Below are 25981 nucleotides of genomic sequence, written 5' to 3'. Positions count from 1 at the left end.
ACATCTGTATCTCAGTCTTTCAGCCAGATAAGCTGATATTTACAAAATATTAATGGATAATCTTCCCCTGAAATTCTTCAAAAACATCACCTTTGAAACATACCCTTCTGTTAACGTTTTACCCCAAGGTGAATGTTCCCCCTGTTGGGACACAAGTGCTCTAGATTGTCTACAGGAGTTTCCTAACATTCACTAAAAATGCCTCAAATTTAATGTGTCCCTGCCAATTATTTTTGTCACATAATAGTATCTTGTATACAATGTTTCTTCTTATGCCCTTTTCTCAGGCCTTCCAGGAAACACCTTTCCTGTGCAAATGGTAAAACAGAAGAATCTAAACCTTTGGCTGATTATAAGAGAAAACCTCAAACTAAGAAGATAGACATCAACTAGAGTGTGCAACTTAACAGGAATAGGCAGAGAATCTTTCTTCACTTTTCTTCTCCCCACCCTTTTTTTCCCTCTTTCCTCCTCTCTTTCTTCCTCCCATTTATATAACAAGTATATTTCAAGGTCTACAGCAAGGACTTCCTGAATGAAGTGGCAGAGCAGTACAGGGTAATATTTAAGAGCACAGGCTCTGGAATCAGAAGCTGGTTTTTGAATCCTGGCTCTGCCAGTTAATAGTTATCTGACCAAGTTATTTCACTTCTCTGCACCTCAGTTTTATTGTTTGTCATATGGAGATGATAATAGTATCCACTTCCTAGGTGGCTGTGAGGATTAAATTATTTAGGTGCTTAGCACATAAATGCTCCCCCAAAATATTAGCTACTGTTAACTGCTGTTTAATTCTAGATGACTAAGGGGAGTTAGTTAGGAGTGCAGTCTGTTCCTCCCTGAATTGTATTAGGAGATGAGCAATTTAAAGAGGAAAATGGATCTACTTTCTGTCCATTTGGGCTCCTTTGGGAGCTGAGTCCAGGAATCTCAGTCTTCACTTGTGTTCACTTATAAATCAATTAACTTAATAAGAAATGGGCAGGACCTAAATAAGAAATCTTTAAAACTTTACATAAAAGAACAGGAGAATAAATGGGAAGAAGCATTATATTCCTGGATTAGAAAATGAAACATTACTAAAAATGGCAGTTCTCTACAAACCATATTTTGGATGAGACCAATCAAAATTTGCATACCCTCTGAACCAGCTATGTATTATTTTTTAAATCAGGAATCCATGATATTAAGCTTATTTTTACTCTTTAAAACTTAGTTTTTCTTTTCTTTTCTCTAGTACTCAGATGTCCAAATTGGAGGTATTTTTGTATAACTGTCTCTCCTGATTGGTGAATAATTTATAAACAAGGAAGCTGCCAAAAACAAGGAATTCCTGATTTCAATTCCCCCTCTACTATCATTATATCCTCTGGAACTTGGTGATAATGTCCAAATGTCCTCAAGGAGACTGAAAGTCTAGACTATGCCAACAAGGCACCAAGGTACTGACCAAACTGGGCATGTCCACAATTGTGCTAGACTTTCTTAATGGTCACCAACTCCAAACTAAATGGATGATATTATCCATCTGGTTCTTTGAGCAATTTTGTTACTGTTGTGGATTTTAAGGAAGATACACTTTGCTTTATAACACAAAAGCAAAGGCCACAAAGCACAGAACCTGGTATAATATTTTCCTATAAGGAAATCATTAGAGTTTGAAGAGATGGAAAACTGGGCAGTTAGACATTTGGAAAGTAGATACTAATGAGAAGCATGGATAATTTTAACAGATAAGTCAGAGGGAAATGATAAATTACAATATTGATCTTGACTTAAACCTAGCATAAGAACAAGGTTGACAGACTTGATACCTCTTGAGTTAAAAAAAAATAACCTTAAGTACCTTAAGTATAACATGCATACAGAAGGGTGCAAACATCAGGAATGTGTATCTCAATTAATTTTCACACATTGAATATGCACGTAATTACTGTCAGATCAAGAAAGAATGTTATCTATACCCCAGAAATCTCTCTTGCTCTCCCTTCCAGTTGCTACATTGCTCTCCCATCAAACACACACACACACACCAAGAGTAACTACTTTCCTCCTTTTTAACAGATCTTTGGGTGTTTTTGAACTCTATATAAACGGAATCATATAATAGAAACTCTTGTCTCTGGCTTCTCTTACTCATTATGATGTTGTATAATTCATCCATATTGCTGTATGTAGTTGTGGCTCCCTCATTTTCACTGGAAAGTAGTATTACATCAAATGAATATACCACATTTATTCACTTATTCTACTATAGAACATTTGGATAGAATCCTGTTGTTTCTGTTGGGTGTAGCATTGGGAATTGCTGAATCACAGTGTATGCATTTGTTCAGCTTTAGTAGATAAAACCAAATATGTTTCCAAGGTGGCTGTACCAATTTATACTCTTATCAGATGTGGAGAGTTCTAGTTGCTCCAAATCCTTGCTAGCACTTGCTACTTTCTGTTCATTTTAGTCATCTTAATGGCTAAATATCTTGTGGTTTTAATGTACATTTCTTTGATGACTAAAGTTGAGTATCTTTTAAAATGTTGTTTAGTCCTGTGGATAGTCTATTATGAAATTCCTGTTCAAACTATTTGCCCATTTTATGATTGAGCTTTTCCTTATTGATTTGTAGATATTTTAAAATATATTTTGGGTATGTAGTTTTTACAATTTATATATTGAGAACATCTTCTTTTACTTTGTATCTTGTCTTTTTACTGTTTTATTGATGTTTTTTGATGAACAAAATTTTATAATTCTTTAATAGTCCAGTTTATCATACTTCCCCTTCCCACTTTATGGCTAGTGTTTTTTGTGTCCTATTTAAATTTTTGCCTATTCTAAGGTCATGAAACTATTCTCTTACATTTTCTTCTAGAGGTTTTATTGTATTACTCCTTGTCAAATGTCTGAGTTGGGTAAGTGTGAAAATCTACATCTATTGAAACTGATGAACTATTTTTGAAGTACCAGTCACACAGTACTGTGGTGTCAAATCTGAAGTAGTTGAACAAGCAGCTCTCTGCTGCAGGAATACTAGGGAAAGTAATTACACAGCTCCCACTCTACTTCAGCTAAGTATCTTTTACTGATCAAGCCATGTTGTAAGCTAGTCAGAAATTGGTTTAATTGCTAAGGGGCTGGAAAAAAAATAAAACAGAAAGTTTTCCACATAGAGGAAACAAAATTAAGATAATTTGAAGTAGAATCTGAGATTCTGTATCTCTTATGCCTGGAAGTTCTTATCACAAATATTTCATCTTTCCCTCCACTAATACTCCTGATACTATGACATTGCTCCATTATTTATCCCTTCCTCTTTCATCTTCAGTTTTTGGTCTGCTCTTTATTTTCCCTTTCATCTTACAAACAAGCTCAATCTTCCCAGTTCATCATGCAGTTGAAACCCCCAATCTCTCCTCATACACACTTCCTTCATTGCCAGTTTTACAAAAACAGTCGCATTTGCTGCCTCTACTTTCTCACTTCCCATTTCTTCTTAACCACTTGGGCCATCTTGTCTATTGTTTCTACAAGTATATGGAAACTGCTTTCTTGAATACTCTCAAAATTAGTATGCCTGAACTGAATTTTTTCACTTCCCTAAAGGCTTGTCTTTTATGTTTCTTATTTCTGTTAATGTTACATCATACTTTCAGACACTTAGGTTGTCAATAACCATGCACCCATGTCTACAACACTTCTTCCATTTAGCCTCTCCCTTCCATTCCACTTGCCATTTTCTACTTGATCTTATTATCTCTTATCTATGTATTTTAACGGTCTCTAATTGCTCTCCTTGCTCCTAGTGTGCCTTTATCCAACCTATTCTATGTTAAGACTATAAGATTAATCTTAATTCAAAGATCTAACTTTATCATGTCCTACTTTGATTAATAGTTTTGCCCACTGTCTTTAGGCCCACCACAAACTGGATCAAATTCATTAATTCTTTTTACTCACCTATATTATAGTAAGAATTATTCACTTTATGCTTTCTTCTGATTTTCCTATCATTGTTGATGAAGCTCTACATTCTTCCCACTACCGAATATCTAAATTCTTCCCAATTTTAAAGGTACAAGGTCAATCCTCATGAAAACCCTTTTGTGTCTTCTTCTCTATCTGGCAAACTTCTCTTTATCCTTTAAGAACCAGCTCAAACATCATTTCCTCCTTACAATCTGCAAACTGAGTTAATCACTCGATCTCTGCTTCCAAAGTACATTGAACATACCACTATAAAACAGTTCTTACCACATAGTGCTGCAATTATTTTTTCAATAAGCTTCTGAGCTCTTAGCTCCTCAAATGCAAGTATAACTTTAATCTTTGCATCCCCAGTATTTAGCCTAATACATAGAGAAATCTGATAAATCTCTGACTGATGAACACATTTTTTATCTTGTCTAACCAGAAGTAATTTTTCCTTATTAAACTGCCATAGCATTTTTTCTATACATCTCTTATGCCATATAATTTTTCATCAAATGTAATTATTTATGTAAATATCTTATATTCTCTGATAGATGGTTATTGCCAAAAAGCCAGATTCCCCCATGTCATATACAGGGACCTCATGGAACCTAGTAGGAGGGACCCTTGCATACCTACATCATGGCTAACAGTTGGCCTTTAATCAGGACATGATATGACACACCTCAGAGCACAATGTTGTAAACCTGAAGTGCTAGAAACAGGCCGGGACAAGCCACTGAAAGACTTACTTTGCCCCTGCCTTCAGAAACTGATAATACAGATTTCTATAAAGAAAGTTAGGTATTGCTGCTTGGGAAAGCTGTTCATTTTGTTTTTTCATTAATTTGTTGACCACTTTGTGGAAAAGAAGTGGGAGGTATTTAGAACATTTACTATATGCCAGGGATTTTCACATGCCTTACCTCTAATCACTATAACATTATGAGATGAACATTATTATTCTAATTATAAATAATGAAAACAAGGCTACGAGTGCATTAGTGATTAAGCCAAGATTTAATCACTATGTGAGACTCGGTCCTACCTCTCCTCCACAAACTCTCTTCCAACCTCATGATGGAATATACTCAGAAGGTTTCTCAAGAAGCCCTTGAACCTCAGGGGGAGCATAACCTACCAGGACAAAGGGTTAGACTTGTATCAAACTTTGTATTGAGGAACATAAACTTGCCAAATTTTATCTTGATCATTACAGAAACACCTGCTTTGCAGTAGGCTTGTGGTTAAGGTTAGGAAACATTTCCAGAAGGGATGGAAGAAAAGATGGTAGATATGGTTGTGAGAAAAGAAAATGGAGGCTAGGTTTTATAGTTGGGAATCAGAAATATTAAAACAGATTGGAAATCAAGAAAAACTCACTCTAGTGGGAAGTGCATTGAGGGCACATATCTGGATCTTAAGTATAGTTTGTGCATGGCCTTGATATGTTTGGTTGAGTTTAACATTACATCTGCTGGGCACTATAACAAGTGCTAGGAATACAAAAATAAAAAACTAACAAGTGACCCCTGCCTGCCTTCAAAACACTGACAGTCTGGCATGCTGATAGAAAGAAATAGGAAACAGGGTGCTGGGGGAGAGTCTTTCCTAGAAGGTTCCTGAAAATCCAGTGATCTCATCCCCAGAAGTAGTACAGAAGGGGAATCTATGGGTTATTAACAGCAGGCAAGCAAAAATTTCTCTGTTCACTTAAAACTGGACTTGATGATTTGTAGTCTTGTTTACCTAACATCTATATATGAGCAGCAAAATGTATGTCACTCACTGTTTAGGCCCTCCCCCAAGAATAATAATTAAGAAATAAATTTATATATGGCTTCACATAGGTGGGTGAATGACCTTATTGCACTTATGTTCAATGCTCAGAACAAGGATTAAAACTTTTATTTCCATTTCCATTATTCCAATTGACAGCTATGCAGTCACGAAACCCAGCAGTGTGCCTGACATTTAGTGAACATTCAGTAAATTGTTGAATGGACAAAGCAGTTGTGGGTCACACAGTGTGAACTGCTATAGGAAATACAAAGGTGTGCCTTTGAAAGTGTAAACATAAATTAAGACACACGAAATAACCAGCAAACAAGGCAAGACATCAGTGAGTTAGTAAAAAGGGAGATCAGTAAGGCTGGAGCAGACAACACTTACCAAGAGACTGAAGAGATAAAGAGAAGGAAGAACACTCATCAAGAGAACTGTCTCTATTTCTCCAATAAGCTAGCTGTGCAGAACATTTCCCCCTATCTTCCTGCATTTTTTCAGTTTTAAAATTAGGCCACTGTTTTAGGTGAGCCTTCCTCTTAATTTTTATGTTTCTATTTATAAATGGGGAAAGCTTTTTAAAAAAGTGAACACATTAAATTAATATGGTTTAAAATAACAAAAGGTGTACATCGGCAAGTCCTGCTCTTGTCACAGATCCTTTGAAGTTTTTAAAAATACAAATATAAGCAAATACACATGTATATGTGTATTTTATTAAAAGGTAGCACTCCATATACACTTTCTGAACTTTTCTCTTTAAATGGAATGGTTGTTTATATGAAGCTGAAGGCATTCCCTGATCAGTGCTTACAATTTGTTTTCTATAGTCCCTTGGACATAAGACTATAGATTGAATGTCCCCTAAAATTGATGTAGAAAACAAATCCCCAAAGTGTTGGAGTTTGGAGGAGGGCCCTCCGGGAGGTGTTTAGGTTATAAGGGCAGATGAGAGCCCCTATCGAGGCTTTATCATCTTTTATCCAGCAGATGCTACTCTTGTCTCATCACTCTTCTTTGCCAGGGTTTTCTGGCCATTTTCTTGTTTATTTTGCCCACGTCAGCTTTAGAATCAGCTTGGCTAGCTCCCCTCCTCCCATTTTCTTTGCTCCCCAGAAAACCTTGTTAGTATTTTTGACATGTCAGATAGAGAAACATTTGTGATTTCAAATTTCTTAGCCAAGAACAAGGTACAGTTTTCCATTTGTTCCTACTTTTGTGACCTTCAAGATTATGCTAAAATTTGAAGAACCTGAATTTGTTTATGTTTGGTAGAGTTGGAGAGGTAAAAGATTACAGTGAATACATTTCTTGGAGAATAATCTATGAGGCAGATATGACCGTTGGTAGTCCTTGGGGCAATAAACTTAATGAGAGGAAGCAAGAAAAAAAGCTAACAGTGTCTGCTATGTGCCAGGAACCATGCTAGATGTTTTAACATACTGTTGTACTTGGCTGCAGATCTACCCAAACCCAGGCCTCGAGAGGGCCAGATCCAGGATGATCCTAGATGTGCACCTAGTACCCTGGAGGGTATGCTCAGGAGTCTCAAGATGAAAGCAGTATTTGAGGAAGATGACAGTGGTAGTCGGGCCAACTAGTCTGGGATCAGGAAGGAAAGGCTAAATTCAAAGAGGGCAAGAAGACCCTGTAATCTGAGAGAAGTGATTCTTACTTAGGATGAAGTTCTTGCTTGTGGAGATAAAAGTAGACATATAGAAGAGCTTTCTTTTTAGGGAGGACAAGCTGGTGGGACTAAAGAATGAGGAAAGTTCAACTTTGCAGATGTTGCCACTACCCAGCTGCATTCAACAACACTGTCCACAGTGAGCACTTTGGCTGTACCACCTTTGAGCTGTTTGCAGTTTTAAAGACTGCAAAAAACCTCATGCTCTGAGCACTGGGGAGAAAGGATTTGCTTATAAAGGTTACTGCTTTCAGAGAACTATTCTGGGGTTTATGTGTCAGGGTGGTGACTTCATTTGCCATAATGACACTGACATCAAGTCCGTCTGTGAGGAAACATCTGATGATGCGAGTTTCATCCTGACTCATACATACAGGCCCTGGAATCTTGTCCATGGCAAATACTGGACCCAACACAAACAGTACCCAGATTTCTACCTGCTCTGCCAAGACCGAGTGGTTGATCTTTGGTTAAGGAGAAGAGGGCATGACTATCAAGGAAGCCATGGGCTTGGGTCCAGGAGTAGCAGGACCATCAATAAGCTCACTGTTGCTGAATGGACAACCCCAATAAATTTAACTTGTGTTTTATCTTAACCTCCAGATCATTCTTCCTATAGTTCAGGAGAGCATCCCAACAAGCTTGTCAGCTCACTATATCCTACAACTTTGTGCTCATTGCAGCTCTTTGGGTTCCATATTTCCATGCCCCTTCAAGTCTAGCTGGATGCAGAATTAAATTTGCGATTATAAAATGAAATTAAAACTAAAAACGAAGGAAGTTTTTGCCTGGACTATTGGAGAAAGGTGGTACCTTGGTAAAGATAAAGAAGCTGGGAAGGTAGGGATGCAAAACGAATTTCATTTGAAGTTGAAAGGGAAGGGGGATATCTAAATACCTTCCACTAGGTCCTGTAGGTACCTGTGTGCAGTTGGCAAAAAATCAGTTTTTACACGTGCAGAAAGCTAAAGATCTAAATTTAAGCCAGGACTTCAGGCTTCAATGTTTAACTAAATAAAATATTACCCCATCTATTGTTTGCCTGCTGTCAGGGAGAGGTGGATTAGCCAGGGGAAAAGGCAGCTCTCAACTTTCTATCCTTAAAAGCCTTCTCAGGAGGTTAGGCAGGGATATTTTGAATTTATGCCCTTAAATAGGTGTTCTCTTTTTCTTACTTGAAATTCAGTTTCTCATTTTCTAGTTTTCCATCTCTTTGGGCTCAAGTATCAAATCTTTTTAGAATCAAACTGGTATAGTTTCTCCAGTGGTTCAATATTTTTGCCTTATCAAAGGACTTCTCTGTGGATAAAACTGGAGTTTGTATTCTTACTAACTCTTGTCACATTAACCTTCTCTGGTATGGAGATGCACAAATCCAGGGGGAAGGCAAGCATACTGTAGAACTGCAAGTCTATCCCACATGACCCACTCTGTGGGCTAGTCAGCAAGGGATTGTTCTCAGTATAGTTGTGTCTAGATTTGCCTAAGTGTGGTGCTTTTCATTTGGGGTGATGGGTGGGAGAGAGGGAATAAAATACGCATAAATATCCAGATTCCACACAAAGCCTCTGTGGGTGGACCCATTCTTGGATTCTAAGTATTGCTTTAATCACAAGTGCTTATAAAATCTGGTCTCCTCCCTCTACATTTTGTGTGGGACTTTTGTTAAGCTCTGTCACTCTATACCCAAGTATCCTTGAAGATCCAGTTACAACAAGCTTGGGAGTAGAGATGTCTCCCGAGCTCCCTTATATTGCAAACTTGGCATGTCCTTGGGAAGAGAAAGGAGAAAGGAGAAAGGATTGGGTGAGCTGCTCAGTGTTAGTTGGGGGATGTTTCTACTTTGCACTTAATTCCATTTCCTGAGCTGCATAGGCATGACTTCTAATTGAAGGGGTTTTAAGTGGACAGAGTGGAGTGGGGATGCAGGATGGAGGACAGAGGTGTGTTAGGATTAAGCTTCCTCTCCAGTTGGCATATAACATTTTATAACTTAAAGGTGTACAACATGATTTGATTTATGTATATATTGCAAAATTATTACAATAAAGTTAGTAACATCTCGATCACCTCACATAGTTGCCATTTTTTCCTTTTCATAGTGAGAACTTTTAAGGTCTACTCTTAGCAAGTTTCAACTACAAAATACAGTATTGTTAACTATAGTCACCATGCTGTACATTAAATCACCAGAACTTATTTCTAACTAGAACTTTGTACCCTTTGACCATCTTCACCTATCTTCTCCTTCCAGCACACCCCACCCTTCACTCTGCCCCAGCAACCACCCATCTACTGTTTCTGAGTTTGAGTTTTCCACAGTCCATATATAAGTGAGACATTTAGTATTTGTCTTTGTCTTTGACTTATCTCACCACAATGCCCTCAAGGTTAGCATAAAGCCCTCAAGGTTGAGCTTAGTATTTATTCTAAAAGTGACATGAAATTATCAGTTCAGTATCATGAATAGTAACCAACACAAATATATGTAATAATTGTCAAATGAATTCTTGGAGAAACAAAGCTTGAATTACATCTAGAATTTTATCAGTTCACTATTCCATGGTTTCCTTCAGGTGCAGGATACAACTTTCAATTTCTGCCTTGGCACTCTTGTCATTACAGGAAAGGAGAAGACACTGACCCCAGAAATCATGCACATTTTCACTTGAGTTTGTCTACCTGTTGTGCAAGGCTTTCACTCCTAAAAGGAAAAGATCATGGAAAAAAGGGTTGTCAATCATTTTTCAGAAGCAGCATGGTGCTGTAGAATTAAAACATGAATTTTGGGAGGCAGACTAAATGGAGAAAAAAATTCTGATTTTGCTAATCCTTATTTCTATCCTAATTTCTGTCTGTTTCATTATCCTAAAAATCCTAGCTTTTATCTGTTCACTAATTATCAAGTCAACATTTTCATTTACAGAATGGGGATAACACCTACCTTTGTGGAGGTTAAATGATAAAATCTACATGAAAGCATTAAGTAGTTGCTAAATAAATGCATGGTAAGTTGAAGTTCAATGTGTACTAATAATGCCCAGCCCTTTAATTTCCATGCTTGGTAAGACATTTAAGCTGAAGATTTTTTTTTCATGTTAATTTCAGCAGGTATCAGAATCATTCAGAATGTAAGATAATGAAAGCACAATTGTCATTAGTTATATGCAATCACAAACTATTTTTACAATCCTTTTTGTATAGAAATTTTCAACATATATAGAAGTAGAGAGAATATAACGAACCCCCTTGTATCCATCATCCAGCTTCTACAATTAATCATCCTCTACCTACCAGTTTCTTAGTACTGTCAACAATTTACATGCTGTCAAGACTCTAGATTTTGAAATTAATCCCAGATGGATCATTTTCTCTTAAATATTTCAATATATCTAAGGTTCTTGCTTAAAAAATATAGTAACACTATTATTGTAACAAAGCATAGCTCAACAAAAGTAGTATGATTCCTCTGTATTATCAAATATCTAATCTATCACCAGTGTGTATTACTTATGGCCCATTAAGTGGATGAGTTAACACTTGCATTTATACACCCCGTGTTTCAATTTGGGACAAAAGGATTCCAAACCCAAGCCACTCCTGAGACACAAATTAAAATCTAGGGATATTAATCAAATTGAAAGATTTCCCAATAGTCACTTGCCTTGACTAAAGAGATCATTGTTCCCAAATTGTGCAAGAACTACAGAGACAATATGTTGGCTGCAGTTAATCTGAAGGCAGGATATTTAATAGTTTTGACAATTTTTTTTGGATGGATCTTTATGAATCCATGGAAAACTAGAGATACATTGTCATAGTAAAGTTGGGCTGCCATACTATCAAGGACTGGGTGGTTTAAACAACAGAAATTTATGCCTCACAGTTCTAGAGGCTGAACGTCCAAGATCAGGTGCTGGCCAGTTCCATTCCTGGTGACATGCTCCTCTGGCTTGCAGACGGTGTCCTCACAGCCTTCCTGCTGTGCCTCAGTGCTCAAGCTGAGAGAACTCTCTCTATACCTCTGCTTATAAGGCCACTAATGCCATCATAAAGGCTCCACTCTCATGACCTAATTAACCCTAATTACCTTCCAAAGGCATCATCTCCAAGTAGTAGCACATTGGTGATTGGGGGTTATGGGGGGGCACATTCAATCCATAACAAGCCTACAAATTTATAAAATGATTAAAAAGTTCGAAAAGCTAGTAAGCTAGCATGCCATATCTTTTTTCCTCTCCTGGAATTAACTCTGGTTCCAAATAACGTATCTTCATTCCTGTAAATTTCTCCACATCCCAATATAATCCCCAGTGCAGGTGGTACACATAGCTTACTATACCTACTTTCTCCCTCCATGTGCTACCTCACTCAGCACCAAAAAAAAAATTAAATAAAGTTCATTTTCAGCTCCTATCACATTAGAGGAAGTTTTTTATGAAATGAATAATTTTCTGCCTCTTACCAGGTTGATTCTCTGTAACTCAAAGGCTGAAGATCCTTTTAGATCTGGTTAAGCTAGCAAATTTGCCGCCCCCACCCCAAAGAGAGCATAGGTAGAGCTGTTTGTAGTCATTCTTGGCTCCTTTCCAGGTTTGCTGGCTGTTTCAACTGCTTAAACCACGTTTTTACTAGTTGTGGGAGTGTAGCTGCAGAAGCTGCAGCAAAGAATTTCTGTATCCTGAACAAAGTCTGTAAAACTAACCCCATCTTCCCCAATTTAACCAAATGATTTTGTTACTGGTCTTGAAAATACTAGACAGGATTCAAAATAATCTGCTCTTCAAAATTTGGCAGGCAAAATCCAAGTACATGGTAATATTCCATCAACAATGCTGTGGAGAAAATTTGGTACATGAAGGGTAATACTGCAGTACCTATGAAAATAAAAAATACATGTATGCCCCTTTGCAGAGCAATTCCACTGAGGCACTGAGACATAGGTACAGAAGGAAAGAAGATGTGAGTAGAAAGATATTCAACCAAACACCAATCAGAATACAAAAGATTAGAAACTCAGTGTCTCTCAACTGGGCAATGCCTAGTTAAATTATCTGCAGGGGTAAGAAAAAATGCCTTTTATGCATTTATATGGAAAAGCCCAAGATGTCTAAAGTACAGTGCAGATGGTACTTTTATATAAAAATGGGGAAAAATAAGAGAATTTATTCTGACATGTACGGAAATGAAACAATTCTGGAAGAATACAAATAAGGTGGTGGGAATTGTATGGATGGAAGACAGTGATGATGTTTAAGTTTTTTTGCATCAGTGGATGGATGATCTATTCAAATCGAAAAAAAAAAACTGGCTAGAAGCCATAACCAACAATGATTAAAAGCCTACTACCTTAAAATACAGTAAGAAAGTTAAGGGTAGCTAAGTGCAAAATGTATGTATAAGGTTGAGTGATGTGTCTGTACCTATCCAATTCCTGGAAATCAAAGTTTTTGGTGCCTCTGGGGTGTTCTGGGATCAGACTTTGCCAAAGAAATACTCTTGTTTACTGGAGTTCTTTTCTAGCACTCATAGAGAGGGAGTAGACAAAGAAGACATCATGATTCTGCAAGCAATTAAAAATTCTTCAGCAGTTTGCCTGCCCGAAATGCACACATCATTTATCTATAAATCTAAAAACTTTCAGGAAGAAATCAGAAATCATGTGGTGGTAGAACGATTTTCTTTAATGTTAAAATGTTATTCTAAGAGAAAATAATGGTTTTAATAAACCTAGTAGGGAAAAATCCTCCTCATTGATTACCCTAAATTTAGTGGATTACTCTGTTTTGAGGAGATTCTGGTGCTTTCTTCCAAAAAGTACGTGTTCATCACCAGCAATAATTATCTTTCATTCTGTAGATAAATGACTTCAATAAAAAATAAAATTTGTAAGCCAATCTGTAATGACCTTGGCTGGCAAAGCCATCTTGATCTTGTCCCTTAGATTTCAGGTGACTTAAAGTGAACACTATTACATGACACTATTACATAACACTACTACATTACGTGTTCCCCACGGGGAAGGCCCATACCACTGGTGATACTCAAGATGGTTCCAGGCAGTCCCTGAAAAAAAGCAGCGAACAACATCGAAAATTGCATAGTGAGTTAATTTTTTATTTTTCTTTCTAGCCTTCAGATTCAAAGCACTTGGATGGCAAGATTACCCAGCTAATGGTAATAACTGACTTTGTTTTCATTTTAACTAATTTTAACAGTTACCATCTTGAGTTTTTTCTTACTGCCAGAGGTCAAAAACACAAAATGTTTGTCGGGATTATCCATGCTCATCAAAGCACGACAAACAGAAGTGCAGGCGCCACTTCATGTGTTCCAGGAACCCCTTGGTCACAAACCACAAAAATCCAAAGGTCTTTTCTCGGGGCTTATTTTTCCTTGACTCAAATCCCAGGGTCTTCTGTAAGAGACACTTGGCACTCCAGGAATAGTGTAGTGTGCCATGTAAACTGGAGTTAAAGCATGGAGAATATAGCCAATGATTCTGTAACATATCAGATAGTAAGTGCACTAGTAAGGGTGAGGATTTAGTAGTATGTGTAACTGTTGAACCACTGTTTTGAATATTTGAAACCAATATGATTGTATACCAATGACTTCAATAAAAAATAAAATTTGTAAGACATACAGAAAAGACAGAAACAGAACTGGAGTCAAGCTGGTTTTAAATGCTGGTTTTCTACCCCACTTATGAGTCTACGAAGTCTACCAAATGAGGCTAGATTGGCTGTCTTGAAATTTGAAGGGGGATAAATGAGAACAAATGTAGAGCAGATGGTACACAGTTTAACAGGTGCTCAGTAAATTATTTCCTCTCCTCCTTCCTTTACTTCTCACCTTCTTGGTCCTCAGTACTTCACTTTTCTCGATTATCTCCCAATGATCTCATTCACTCCATGGCTTTAACTTAAGTAATTTTCTGTCACCAATTCTGACCTTTTTTCAAAGGACCAAACCTTAGGTTCTATATCTGCTTAATAATTTCACCTTGATGGTCTGCTGTGGTCTTAAACTCAACATATGTAAGAGTCCTCCAAATCTGCTTTTCCTTCTCTTGTGTTCCTCATTTCATTGGTGCTATTGCTCCATTGCTCAGGCTCAAAATCTCAATCATCCTAACTCCTTTCCCCTTTCCCATTCTGCTGAATCAGGCATCAATAAAAATGAGGCATTTAACAGCTTATATACCTCCAAATGTTGGTTTTATCAAACTCCCCTTCCCTGCCAGGAGAGAAAAATGAAAATAAGGCAAGTTAGGAGAAATGCTCAGGTTATTTATATGCCTAGATTAAAAATGTGGCTACTATTAACCTAAAAACCATATAAGACTTGAATTAGGGGCTCTTCATTCCAACTGCCATGCTCTTTCAATTTTCCATTTCTACCTCAAGTTCTGCAGTATTTTTTGCTTCTGTCTCTTTTCCTTCACCATTGCCACTCCCAGAATTCAGGCCCATCATATCTTTCACATCTATACTGGTTATATAGGAAGATCAGCTCAGTCAATGAGTTAATAGCTGGTAGTGTATGATCCAGCAGTGCCTAGGAATTTTTTTTCTAACTTGTTATCTTCAGCAAATTTTTAAAATGTGTGAAATGCATAATACACATACTGAAAGTTCGCCCACCCCCAACCCTACAGTCCAATGAATCACGATGTGAACACCCATGCAATCCCACTCAGGTCAAGAAATAAAACACTGCTAGTACCCCAGAAGTCCCCCTGTACCCTAACTCAAAACTAGCCACTCCCTTTTTCTTTAGTTTTTACTCTTAAACTTAAATCCCTAGTCTAGTTTGTTTTTGCCTGTTTTTTTAACTTTGAATTTCCCAAAGTGGCTATACCAATCAATACATTCCTAACAGCAATGCACAGTTTCAAATATTCCAACTCTTGGCATTTTCTGTTTTCCATTTTAGCTATTTTTGTGTGTCTGTGCAGCAGTATCTCATTGTAGTTTTCATTTGCACTTCCCTAGTGATTATAGCAGTTGAACACCTTTACATGCTTATTGGCCATTTATGTACTCTTTTTTATGAAGTGACCTGTTCAAGTCTCTTAGCCATTTTTCTGTTAAGGTGTCTTTCTAAAATTGATTTGTGGGAGTCTACAAATCTAGATAGAAGTAAAGCAGACATATTTCTACTGTAGAAATAAACACATTTGCCAGATGCTGTCAGGATGACACTAACTCCCCTTATTCTGGGCCCAAATTCAATAATGAACCCTCTGGGAGGTAATGTAATCAACTTTATTTATTCTCTTTAAAACAACATACAGTCACTGTGCCAGGGAATTTGGTAGATACTGGGAATATAATGGCAAAAAAAGTGATTAGGAACAATAGCTTTGGAATGAGACCTGTACTGGAATCCTGTGTCTAACGTTTTGCAGTTTGGTGACTTCAGGCAAGTTATTTAATCTATTTTTGGTTCAGTTTTCTTGTTGGAAAAATGCTGCTAAAAAACCCTATTTTTCAAAAGTGTTGTGAGGATTAAATGAGACAATATATGTTAACAGGTTGGGCACACCTGGCTGACAAACAGGAACATTCAGTAAGTGGAGGCTATTATATATTTCCATGTAGCCTTACATATCTAGAGGGAGAAACTGAGCAGATGTCCATTCCTCTCTTAGTCATTATAGTTCTCACTATAAAACTATGAAAAAAAGGCATTTGGATTTAGATAAGGCTTCTGGGAATGTGGTCCTTCTAACTCCCTTTGTGCCTCTACAGCAGTGCTTTAAAAATTATCTGTAATAAAAGATCATGGAAACATTTACAAAATATATATTACTAGAAAATGGAAGAAAAAAAGAAAAGACATGTACAACAATACAAATCCAAAACTTTTATCAGATCCAGACATAAAATTAGTGTTAATTGCTATAAAAAATATGTACTTTATAAATTCTTACTCTCAATTTCTGCAAATGCCTTGTCTTGGACAAGTACCAGAGTTTGCAGTCAGGTGCTGGCCTGTGGACCACACTTTTGGTGGCACTGTTTTAGAGCACAGATGAAAATCGGACCTCTGAATCAAGCTGCTGAGGTCAGAGCCTGTAATGTGGGGACTCAAATGAAAAACTGCTCTGGGTCCTGAGTCAGTAGCTGGTCACCTAGTGGCCTTTTTCTAGCCTTAAGCACATTGTGTTACTCCCTAGCTCAAAAACCATCCACGGTTCCCCTGTCTCTAGGGTAAAATCACAATCCTTTACCATGGCATCCAAAGCCTAGGCTGGTTCCACACAACTGTTTTTATTCTGATTTTCCACTAGACTACACTGGACAACATAGCAGCAACTAGTCACATTTGGCTATTGAACACTTGAAATGTGACTAATTTAGGAACTGGAATTTCATCTTAACTTTAAACTAAGAATCTGATAGTGTAATGTAATTACTGCAAAACTTTAAAGTGGTTGGAATGACTTGGGAATGTGAATCTATTTTTTCAACTATAAATTTTATGTAATCAAGTACTGACATATGCTCTAAGTAGAAAATACATGCCAGGTTTCACACATTTAATGAAAAAAAAAAAAAGTAAAATTTTAAAATACTTAAACTGACCACATATGAAATGATACTATTTTGGGTTAAATAAAATAATTTTAAAAATTAATTTGTTATTTTACTTTTTTAATGTAGCTACTATAAAATTACATTTAGTGGCTTGTATTATATTTATATTAGTGCTGGCCTAGATAATCATGACATAAACCTAGGAATCACTCTTGATTCCTCCCTTTCCCTCACTCAGGGTTCATTAATTAGCAATATAGGTCAGGTCTAATTACAAAATATATCTTCAGTCCATCCAATCTATGTCTACTGCTGCTTGCCATGTTACTCCATTCCTTAAAAACTTTCAATGGCTTCTAGAACACTTACACTTACCAAGGCTGCAGACTTTATCTTCTACCATTCCTTTTTTGCATTCTAGACTTCAGACACATTGGCCTCCTTGCTAAACCTAACAAACTCTTTCTCACCTTAGGACTTTGCCCTGCCCCTAACTTACTCCCATTCAGGTCTCAGTTCAAAGAATACCTTTCTCAGTGAGGACATCTCTGACCAACCTCCAAAATTTTGCCTGCTCTCTCTGCCAGAGAAATGCTTTATTCAAATACCCATTTTTTCTTCATGGAGTATTGTGGAATCTTTCCTCTTCTTTTGTTAAACTTCATGGTCTGTTCCCTCCACTACGAACAGGAGCAGGAGTCATGATAGTCTTGTTGCTGATTAATCTATTCCAGTGTGTAGAACACAGCCAGTTAAAAGATGGGTGTTCTGAAAACAAATGAGTATCTAATTGCCTGCTAGATATAGCTGCTTGGTTGGCTCACAAGCACTTCAAATTCTACACGGTGAAAACAGAATACTCTTCCTTCCCTACCATGTATTCTTCCCCGGCTTCTAATCTCAATGAGGACATTACCATCCTAACTGCTCCCCCCAGGGAATTCTCTTTCATCCCTTCTCAGTCACCCCTTTATCCAGTCAACCAAATCACCAACCTCTCACTAATCACTTTGGTCATATTCTTCACACTATTTGCCACTATCAAAACTCTCTTAAAGATGACTGTTTTCTCCAAACTGTGTTCCATGCCTCTAATTTTTGCATAATAGTCATGCCTAGAATGCAAATCTAATAATACTTCTACTTAAAAATTTTCTGTGGCTTCTTCTTAGCTTTCAAAAGCTACTTTCTGCACATGGCATTCAAGGCCTTCACGATTAGACCTCTTCAGAAACATCTCTAGACACTCCCGAAACAGCATTATCTTCTTCACCCAACAGTCTCTCCAAAGTTTGCTTCCCAACCTTTTTCCTTATTGCTTCCTCTGTCTGGAAGGCCTTTTCCCAATTCCCTTACTAAAGCTAAGTGCTTCTCCAGTCCCATTCCATTGCCCCCTCCCAGGTGAGTAAGGAATTCCTCCTGTATGAGATTTCATAGTAGTCAGCAGTTTACCCTCATTATATTGAAGTTGCTTATTTTCCTGTCTGCATTCTATGGCATATTATCAATGAGAGCAAGGATTCCACAGCAATCATTAGCTGATGCTTATTCAAATGAAGTGCTAAGAAAAACCATACGACATAAAAAAACTGACAAATTTTTATCAAGTGAAGCATCAGAAATATTAAAAAGAAAAGTTATGGTTCCTATGCCATTTACTATGCTTCTATTTTAGGAAGAATGCTTTAATAAGTTATATCAAGACTTTACAAATCTTTACTACATCAGTATCACAAAGGGTAAATGTAGAATGATTACTTATCTGGGGCCACACAAAATCAGCGGGCAATATAGATTTCACTTAGGATTGGAAACTCTCCTGGATCAAACTCTTGGCGCTCAGATATTCCCAACTCCTAGACAGACATAGGATGCTAGAAGTTGTGCTGTTAGCAAGTTGGAAAAGCCACGTGGGAAAGTGAGTCCTAGGCTTATCTGTTAAAAACTTACCAGTGTGTTGGGTTTCTTAGCAAACCAACACAAGAAAATTAAATTCAAATTCATATGACCTTTACTTTGCAAACATCTCCAAATAAACTTCTGCTCCTTTCTTAATAAAATACAACAAAAATCTTGACATGCCAGCTACGGACAACAGATGTCTACCTCTGATGTGACAGTAATCCAAGGGAATTCAGCTACCAGTTATTAGGGTCTACAAACTATGAGACCATTGAAATGTTTTTCAAAAATAAGTCTAAGAATACGTACGTCTTCGTCATGAACCTGACTGCTTAGTTTATGCGAAGTGAAGGGCAGTCGTTGGTTCTTCCCCTTGTACCTTAACAGCAATTCCTGTCCCAGTCCGCCTTGTGGCAGCTAAGGCCACTTTAAGTGAAATCCTAGCCTTCCGACTGCCCTTCCGTCTCCCAGGACTCTACTAGGCAGCTCAGCTAAATCTCGAAGAAGTCCAATTCCCCGTCTCTCAGCGGCCATGTCGGAGAGAGAAGAGTTACCGCACTTTCGGCTTCCCAACTCCTAGCCCCCGCAGAGAGAGGCGGGAAGGCTCGGCTGGCAGCCGGGCGGCTCCGTCGCGCACATGGCCGGCCGCAGCTCCCACAGCCGTGCCGCGCAGGCGCCAGGCGAGCCGGGACTTGCGGTCGCAGAGAGTGGATCATTCCGCCGCTTTCTTTGTGTGGCTGAAGCTCTAGAAATGGCATATTTCCCGTTCCTCCGTTAAAAACAAAAACCCAGACCCGCTCGTCCCCATCCTCCCGCCGGAATGGAGCCGGGGATGGGTGGGAGAGAGCTCTGCTAACGGGGCAGGGGCGGAAAACCTCAGGCGAGAGCTGGCGAGGGCCGGTCCGGGAGGGATGCTGGGAGCTTTGACTCACTCGCACACCATGTGTCCCTCCGCGCGCAACACGGGGGACTTTTCGGTGGGGATTTTGGGCGCCGACCAGACGCGGCATTTTCGGAAAATAGCGCCCGGTGCAGCTGAAGCGCTCTGTGTGTAGCGGGGCCGCGTCAGCCCGGCCGCGTACGAGGCGCCTCGGGTGGCCGCACCACCTCCTGCTGCTCCCCGTCGCCGCTCCCGAAGCTTTTCCAGGTCAGTGCGGGTCTGTGTAGGGCCCTGTTACCACCGGATGTGGAAGTTGATCTCTTCGCTGGTAAAAAATAATTCCACTTCCCCCGGAACCCAGATCATCCCCGCGATTTCCTGTTTATTGCATTAAGGCGCCGGGTTTCCGGGGCTCCTGGCCCCGCTTATTCCGCGGGGGTCGGCGGGGTCGGCCTGGGCACCCGCTCCGCCCGCGCCGCCGCCGCGCTTTGTCCGCTGGGCACCCCGCTTCTGGGAGGGGCGGGCAGACATGGAGGCGGCCGCCGCCCCCTCGTAGGCCCCGGCGCGCCGCGGCCTCTCTGCCGCTCCCCGCCGGGCTGGTCCCGAACGGCGGCCCTGAGGCGGGGATGGGATTGGGCCGGGGCGGCGGGAGCTCTGCGGGCGCCGGGAGGCGGGCGGGAGGTGGAGGGAGGCCGGCCGCCCCGGTAGCCTCCGGCCTCTTTGTCTGGGAGGACTGACGGCCCGGCCGGGCTCTCCGGAGTGGGGAAAGGGCGGCGGGGACGGCCGGCCCCGGGCGCGCTGTGCTGCGGAGCCGGGCGGAGCTCGGGGAGCTGCGGCAGTGGCCGGCTCGGACAGGGTTAACGGGAGAGTCCAGCTCGTTCCGCGCGGAGCCACCGCGGCGACTGCCTCCGTCGGGGGGACTCGAGTTCCTACGGGGACAAAGCCAGCCGCTCTGGATGCTCGGGACTTTGGCTCTTGGGACCTGGCCGGCGGAATCTGCGAGTGCGCGGCTTCGGGAAAGAAGTTACAATTTTGCCAGGTCATTTGGGCCTGGGCACAGTTAATCAGTGTGTACTGAGTGTGTTTCTTTGACGCTGTCCTACCGTGTTGAATCAGCGTGCTAAGCCTCAGGAGTGCATCGTGAAAACTGAAACCAAAGAATGATATAGGCCTGTTTTGTGTGTGTATTCCCACTTCAAGCTTGTTTTCGGTACACATACTCTTGCCTTAAACCCGACTGGACTGTGGCGAGCAGACATCTGTTCAAAGGAGGGGTAGAGATACTTCTAAAGGGGGCTTGGTAATGTGGAAATATTTTACGTGCTGTCTCCAGACACTGGTTTATTGTCTCGATTCAGGCAAGTTACCTCCTGAAGTACAAATTTTATCGGAAAAATGTTTTGATGTAGTCAGTAAGTGATACGTGCAATTTGCCTTCCAAGAGTTAAAGATGCACTGTAATTTATTGTGCACAAGTTAGTGACCCGAAATTCTTTTTGTAGATAGTTTGCTTTAAGTCACGCATAGGACTTCCCAGCTTGGTTTAAATTTCTTATTTCTGACATAACTATCAGCCTTGACACTTCCACCTTTAGGCTCACACTATGAGTTTAAGGAAACTAAAGACGGTTTTGTATTTTTTTCTTAACTTTTCTCTATTTCCCCCCCCCCCCCCAAAATTACATATTAGCTTAAGTGAAATATTAGGCAAGAGTGACTTTTTTTTTTGCGTTTTTGCTTGTCTTTTAAATGGTTTAATAGGCAGCTGTATTTTTGTTTATTTCTGCATTCGATCTGTTGTGGTATCATACCATGTGACCTCTGGAAAATACTGTATGCTCAACGCCTTTATTGTTTTTCATTTTTCCTCTTAAATTGAGAAATGTGTCGTTTTTGTCTTCTCACCATACAAGTCAAGTAAGGATTTTAGGCAAGACACATTCTGAGAACTTGGATGAGATTGATTCCTATACCTTTTTCTTGGGCTCTTTTTTTCAGCTTGGGATTTAGATGCATAAACAGTATCACGACTAAGGATTGCATAAGCTTCCTATGATCCTGGAGACTCTAAGAACATTTTTAAATATTTTAAATGATTTAACATTTAGTGCCACAAGTTATTTTTAATTATGTACACTTTGTGAATTCCGTATTAGATGTGCTTGTGAAAACTTGTGTGTAAATGTAGTTTTCTAAGATAGTAAACTTTCAAAGCACTATAGGAGCTCTGGATTTGAAAGGAGTCCTGCAGTGAAACATTTGGTAAAACAATACGTTTGTAATGCATATACGAACCCTTTAGGTTAACTATCCTAACTTAGAGTTGAAGTTCTCTGTCTGAATCAATCTGGGTTTTCTAGATTGGAGACAATTACATTGTAAATGTGAAAATTTAAGGCCATACTTTGGCTTATTGGTTTTGAAATGAAGCTAAATTAATTTCCAGTTGTTTCTGTGAACTCTGGTCTGATTCTGTCTAGTTTTCTACTGTTCCATCAACAGGAAGCATCTGGTCAGTCGTCATGTAATTGTTACAAATGCCAGGTGTATTTGATGTTTGCCTCACAAAAATAAAGATCAGGTTGGATCTTGGTTAATTTCACTGGATTTTTGTTTGTCTTTTGACCCCTCCTTTTCCCTCTCAGATGTATTTATAAATGGGCCTCATCTCCTGTAGAATGACTACTTTTTTTTGCCTTTGATACTTAGTAAGTTAGAGATAGTAACAGGTAAGGTAATCAAGTCGTAAGGAATTCAGAAGTCATGACATGAAATTTGAAATTATGAATTCATTTAAAAAGTGCAGTGTCCCTTTGCAAATAGCCTGAATGTGGATAAACTCACGTGGACTCCATCTCTTTGCAAACATTAAAAAGCAAACTGAAAGCCTTAAAGTTCAGGACAACTTAGTTTTCTAACGAGTGTCATTTCTTTGGCCCTACAGCTTTCCAGCTAGTAATCATGTTTCTATAGCACTGATGTGTCTATCTTGGGACAGCTGTGATTGGTATTATACTTTTCTGAAGATGTTTGTTTCATCATACTCTCTAGAAGGTCAATCTGTTACTATTAGCATCAGGGCCTGTGTGTTTCCTCACAGTGTTGTCAACAGTGCTTTGCACAGCGAAGATGCTTTGGTGCAATCAGCTGTCAGTTCAGTTGTCTGTGGGCTAATGCACTTTTGTATGGGCTAAGTATTTCCATGACATAAGTGTGGAGGCTGAAGCATGAAGTGATTTCTCCATTAAAAGTAAATTCATATGCAGGGCCATAAATCTATTTAGAAATGGAAATCTAAAACTCTTTGGTTCTCTTCCCTTTAGTGGGAATAATTGTAAAGATTGGCAGTTATGGCCCAAGATGCTAATGCACAGAGAATGTGTAAAAGACTTGATCATTTTAACTGATTATACATTTAATATGAATCTACACTGGTATAATTTTTTAAAATGTAAATGTCATTTTGAAGTTGGTAGAACATACAGAAAGAGCAAGGTGTTAGCTCCACTGCTTTGTACTGGTTGTATTCTACCTGGGGTATTGTCAGCTTTTTAGATAGCACTATCACGATATTGGTGGGACCGTTTACCAATCGGTAACTATCAATTCACAAACTTTGTGTCAGAATCGTCGGGAGGGCAAAAACACAGAGGCCCAAGTTTAAGTAGGGTAGGATCTGAGCCACTATTTCCCCAAGTGATAGACAAGTTTAAAAACCACTGAACATAGGGCATATCCAGACTACCTTAATCATGGGGGAAATGGAAAGGAGGACATGTTGAAAAATGTGATGTTTGTCCCAAAGAAGAGAAGCTCATCTAAGAAGTGATAGCCGTCTTTAAATATTTGGAAATCTGTCACACACAGATCAGGTTTGATCTAACTAGAGGGAACTCCGGTCAATGGGTAGAAATTAAAGGAGGCCTATTTCAACATTCTTTCAAGAAAAATTTGTCTCCAAACAGTAAAATGTGGGTGGTTTGGGTGGTACATGGCTCTTACTGACAGTGTTCAACTTAAGGATTCTAGGGTAGAGGAACTGATGTGCTGAATGAGTATTTGGGCCAGGTGTCCTTCTTAATTTCCCTACAGACTTTGAGATTTTTTGAAATATGTCCAGGTTTGCAGATATGAAAGCAGGAGATCAAGAGCTAGTTGAGTGAAAAGCTGGTTAGCTTAATTGGATCATAGTGTTCACCTTGGATAAAGAGAAGTGAGTATTAAGTGAGAGAGCTATTTGATGAGGTCAGATGAACAGTGTCTGACATAGTTGATAGCTCAGTAAATGTTAGCAATTATTAGTATAGAATCATAGCCCACTAAAACCCTTGGGGTCTAGTAAGTTTTAGAATTAAGAATTTTTTGGACATAGGCAAGGTAATAATGTTATGTAACCTTTCAACAGAGACCAGTATGGTATCCCTTATTTTTCTCATTTTTTAAAATTAAGGTATTGATATACACTCTTACTAATGTTTCACATGAAAAACAATGCCATTCCTACATTCACCCATATTATGAAGTTGCAACCCATACTCCCTTGCAGTCACTGACCATCAGTGTAGTAAGATGCCACAGATTCACTATTTGCTTTCTCTGTGCTACACTGTCTTCTTCGTGACTCCCCACTCCTTGTGTATGTACTAAATATAATACCTCTCAATCCCCTTTGCCCTCCCACACCCCTCCCCTTTGGTAACTGATGGTCCCTTCTTGGAGTCTCTGAGTCTGCTGCTGTTCTGTTCCTTCAGTTTTGCTTTGTTGTTATACTCCACAAATGAGGGAAATCATTTGGCACTTGTCTTTCTCCACCTGGCTTATTTCACTGAGCATAATATCCTCCAGCTCCATCCATATTGTTGCAAATAGTAAGATTTGTTTCTTAGAGCTGAATAGTATTCCATTGTGTATATGTACCACATCTTCTTTATCCATTCATCTACTGATGGACACTTAGGTGGCTTCCATATCTTGGCTATTGTAAATAGTGCTGTGATAAGCATAGGGATGCATATGTCTTTTTGAATCTGAGAGCTTGTATTCTTTGGGTAAATTCCTAGGAGTGGGATTCCCCGGTCAAATGGTATTTCTATTTTTAGTGTTTTGAGGAAGCTTCATATTGCTCTCCACAATGGTTGAACTAGCTTACCATTCCCACCAGCAGTATAGGAGGGTTCCGCTTTCTCTGCATCCTCGCCAGCATTTGTTATTCTTAGTCTTTTCTATGCTGGCCATCCTAAATGATGTGAGGTGATATCTCATTGTGGTTTTAATTTGCATTTACCTGATGATTAGTGATGCGGAACATGTTTTCATGTGTCTTTGGCCATCTGAATTTTTTCCTTGGAAAAGTGTTCATATCCTCTGCCCATTTTTTAATCAGGTAATTTGCTTTTTGGGTGTTGAGGTGTGTGACTTCTTTATATATTCTGAATGTTAACCCCTTGTTGGATATGTTGCTTACAAATACATTCTCCCCTACTGTAGGATGCCTTTTTCTTCTGCTGATGGTGTCCTTTGCTGTACAGAAGCTTTTTAGCTTGCTGTAGTCCCATGAGTTCATTTTTGCTTTTGTTTCCCTTGCTCGAGGAGATGTGTTCAGGAAGAAGTTGCTCTTGTTTATATTCAGGAGATTTTTGCCCATGTTGTCTTCTAAGAGTTTTATGGTTTCATGACTTATATTCAGGTCTTGATCCATTTCGAGTTTACTTTTGTGTATGGGGTTAAAGAATAATCCAGTTTCATTCTCTTGCATGTAGCTGTCCAGTTTTGCCAACACCAGTTGTTGAAGAGACTGTCATTTCCCCATTGTATGTCCATGGCTCCTTTATTGTATATTAATTGACCATATATGGTTGGGTTTATATCTGGGCTCTCTAGTCTGTTCCATTGGTCTGTTGTTCTGTTCTTGTGCCAGTACCAAATTGTCCCAGCTTTATTCTTCCTTCTCAGGATTGCTTTGGCTATTCGGGGTCTTTTGTGGTTCCATATGAATTTTAGAACTATTTGCTCTAGTTTGTTGAAGAATGCTGTTGGTATTTTGATAAGAATTGCATTGAAATTGAATCTGTAGATTGCTCTAGGCAGGATGGCCATTTTAACAATATTAATTCTTCCTATCCATGAACACAGGATGTGTTTCCATTTATTGGTATCTTCTTTAATTTCTCTCAGGAATGTCTTATAGTTTTCAGAGTATAGGTCTTTCTATAGTA

General features: G+C 39.1%; 2 protein-coding genes across 10 annotated transcripts in view; one reads left to right on the top strand and one right to left on the bottom strand.

Annotated features, from left to right (window-relative positions):
* Positions 1–19958, bottom strand: part of USP8 (ubiquitin specific peptidase 8) — an 87206-nt gene extending 67248 nt beyond the window's left edge. The window contains exons 1-2 of one of the 2 annotated variants that reach the window (XM_036877415.2): positions 19819–19958; positions 19196–19631 (exon numbers count right to left, since the gene is read on the bottom strand). The gene's annotated coding sequence lies outside the window, so the exon portion shown is untranslated. Of the gene's footprint in view, positions 1–19195 lie in introns of both variants that reach the window. The other variant, XM_036877416.2, reaches the window with a different exon arrangement.
* The window catches only part of GABPB1 (GA binding protein transcription factor subunit beta 1), an 84797-nt gene continuing 78688 nt past the window's right edge, over positions 19873–25981 (top strand). For all 8 annotated transcript variants that reach the window (XM_036877434.2, XM_036877433.2, XM_057488801.1 and 5 more), the window contains exon 1: positions 19873–20033. The gene's annotated coding sequence lies outside the window, so the exon portion shown is untranslated. The remainder of the gene's footprint in view (positions 20034–25981) is intronic.

Source organism: Manis pentadactyla, chromosome 11 (genome assembly GCF_030020395.1).
Source record: "Manis pentadactyla isolate mManPen7 chromosome 11, mManPen7.hap1, whole genome shotgun sequence".
NCBI lineage: Eukaryota > Metazoa > Chordata > Mammalia > Pholidota > Manidae > Manis > Manis pentadactyla.
The sequence above is the reverse complement of the archived record's forward strand: the minus strand, read 5'-3'. Positions and strand labels throughout refer to the sequence as shown.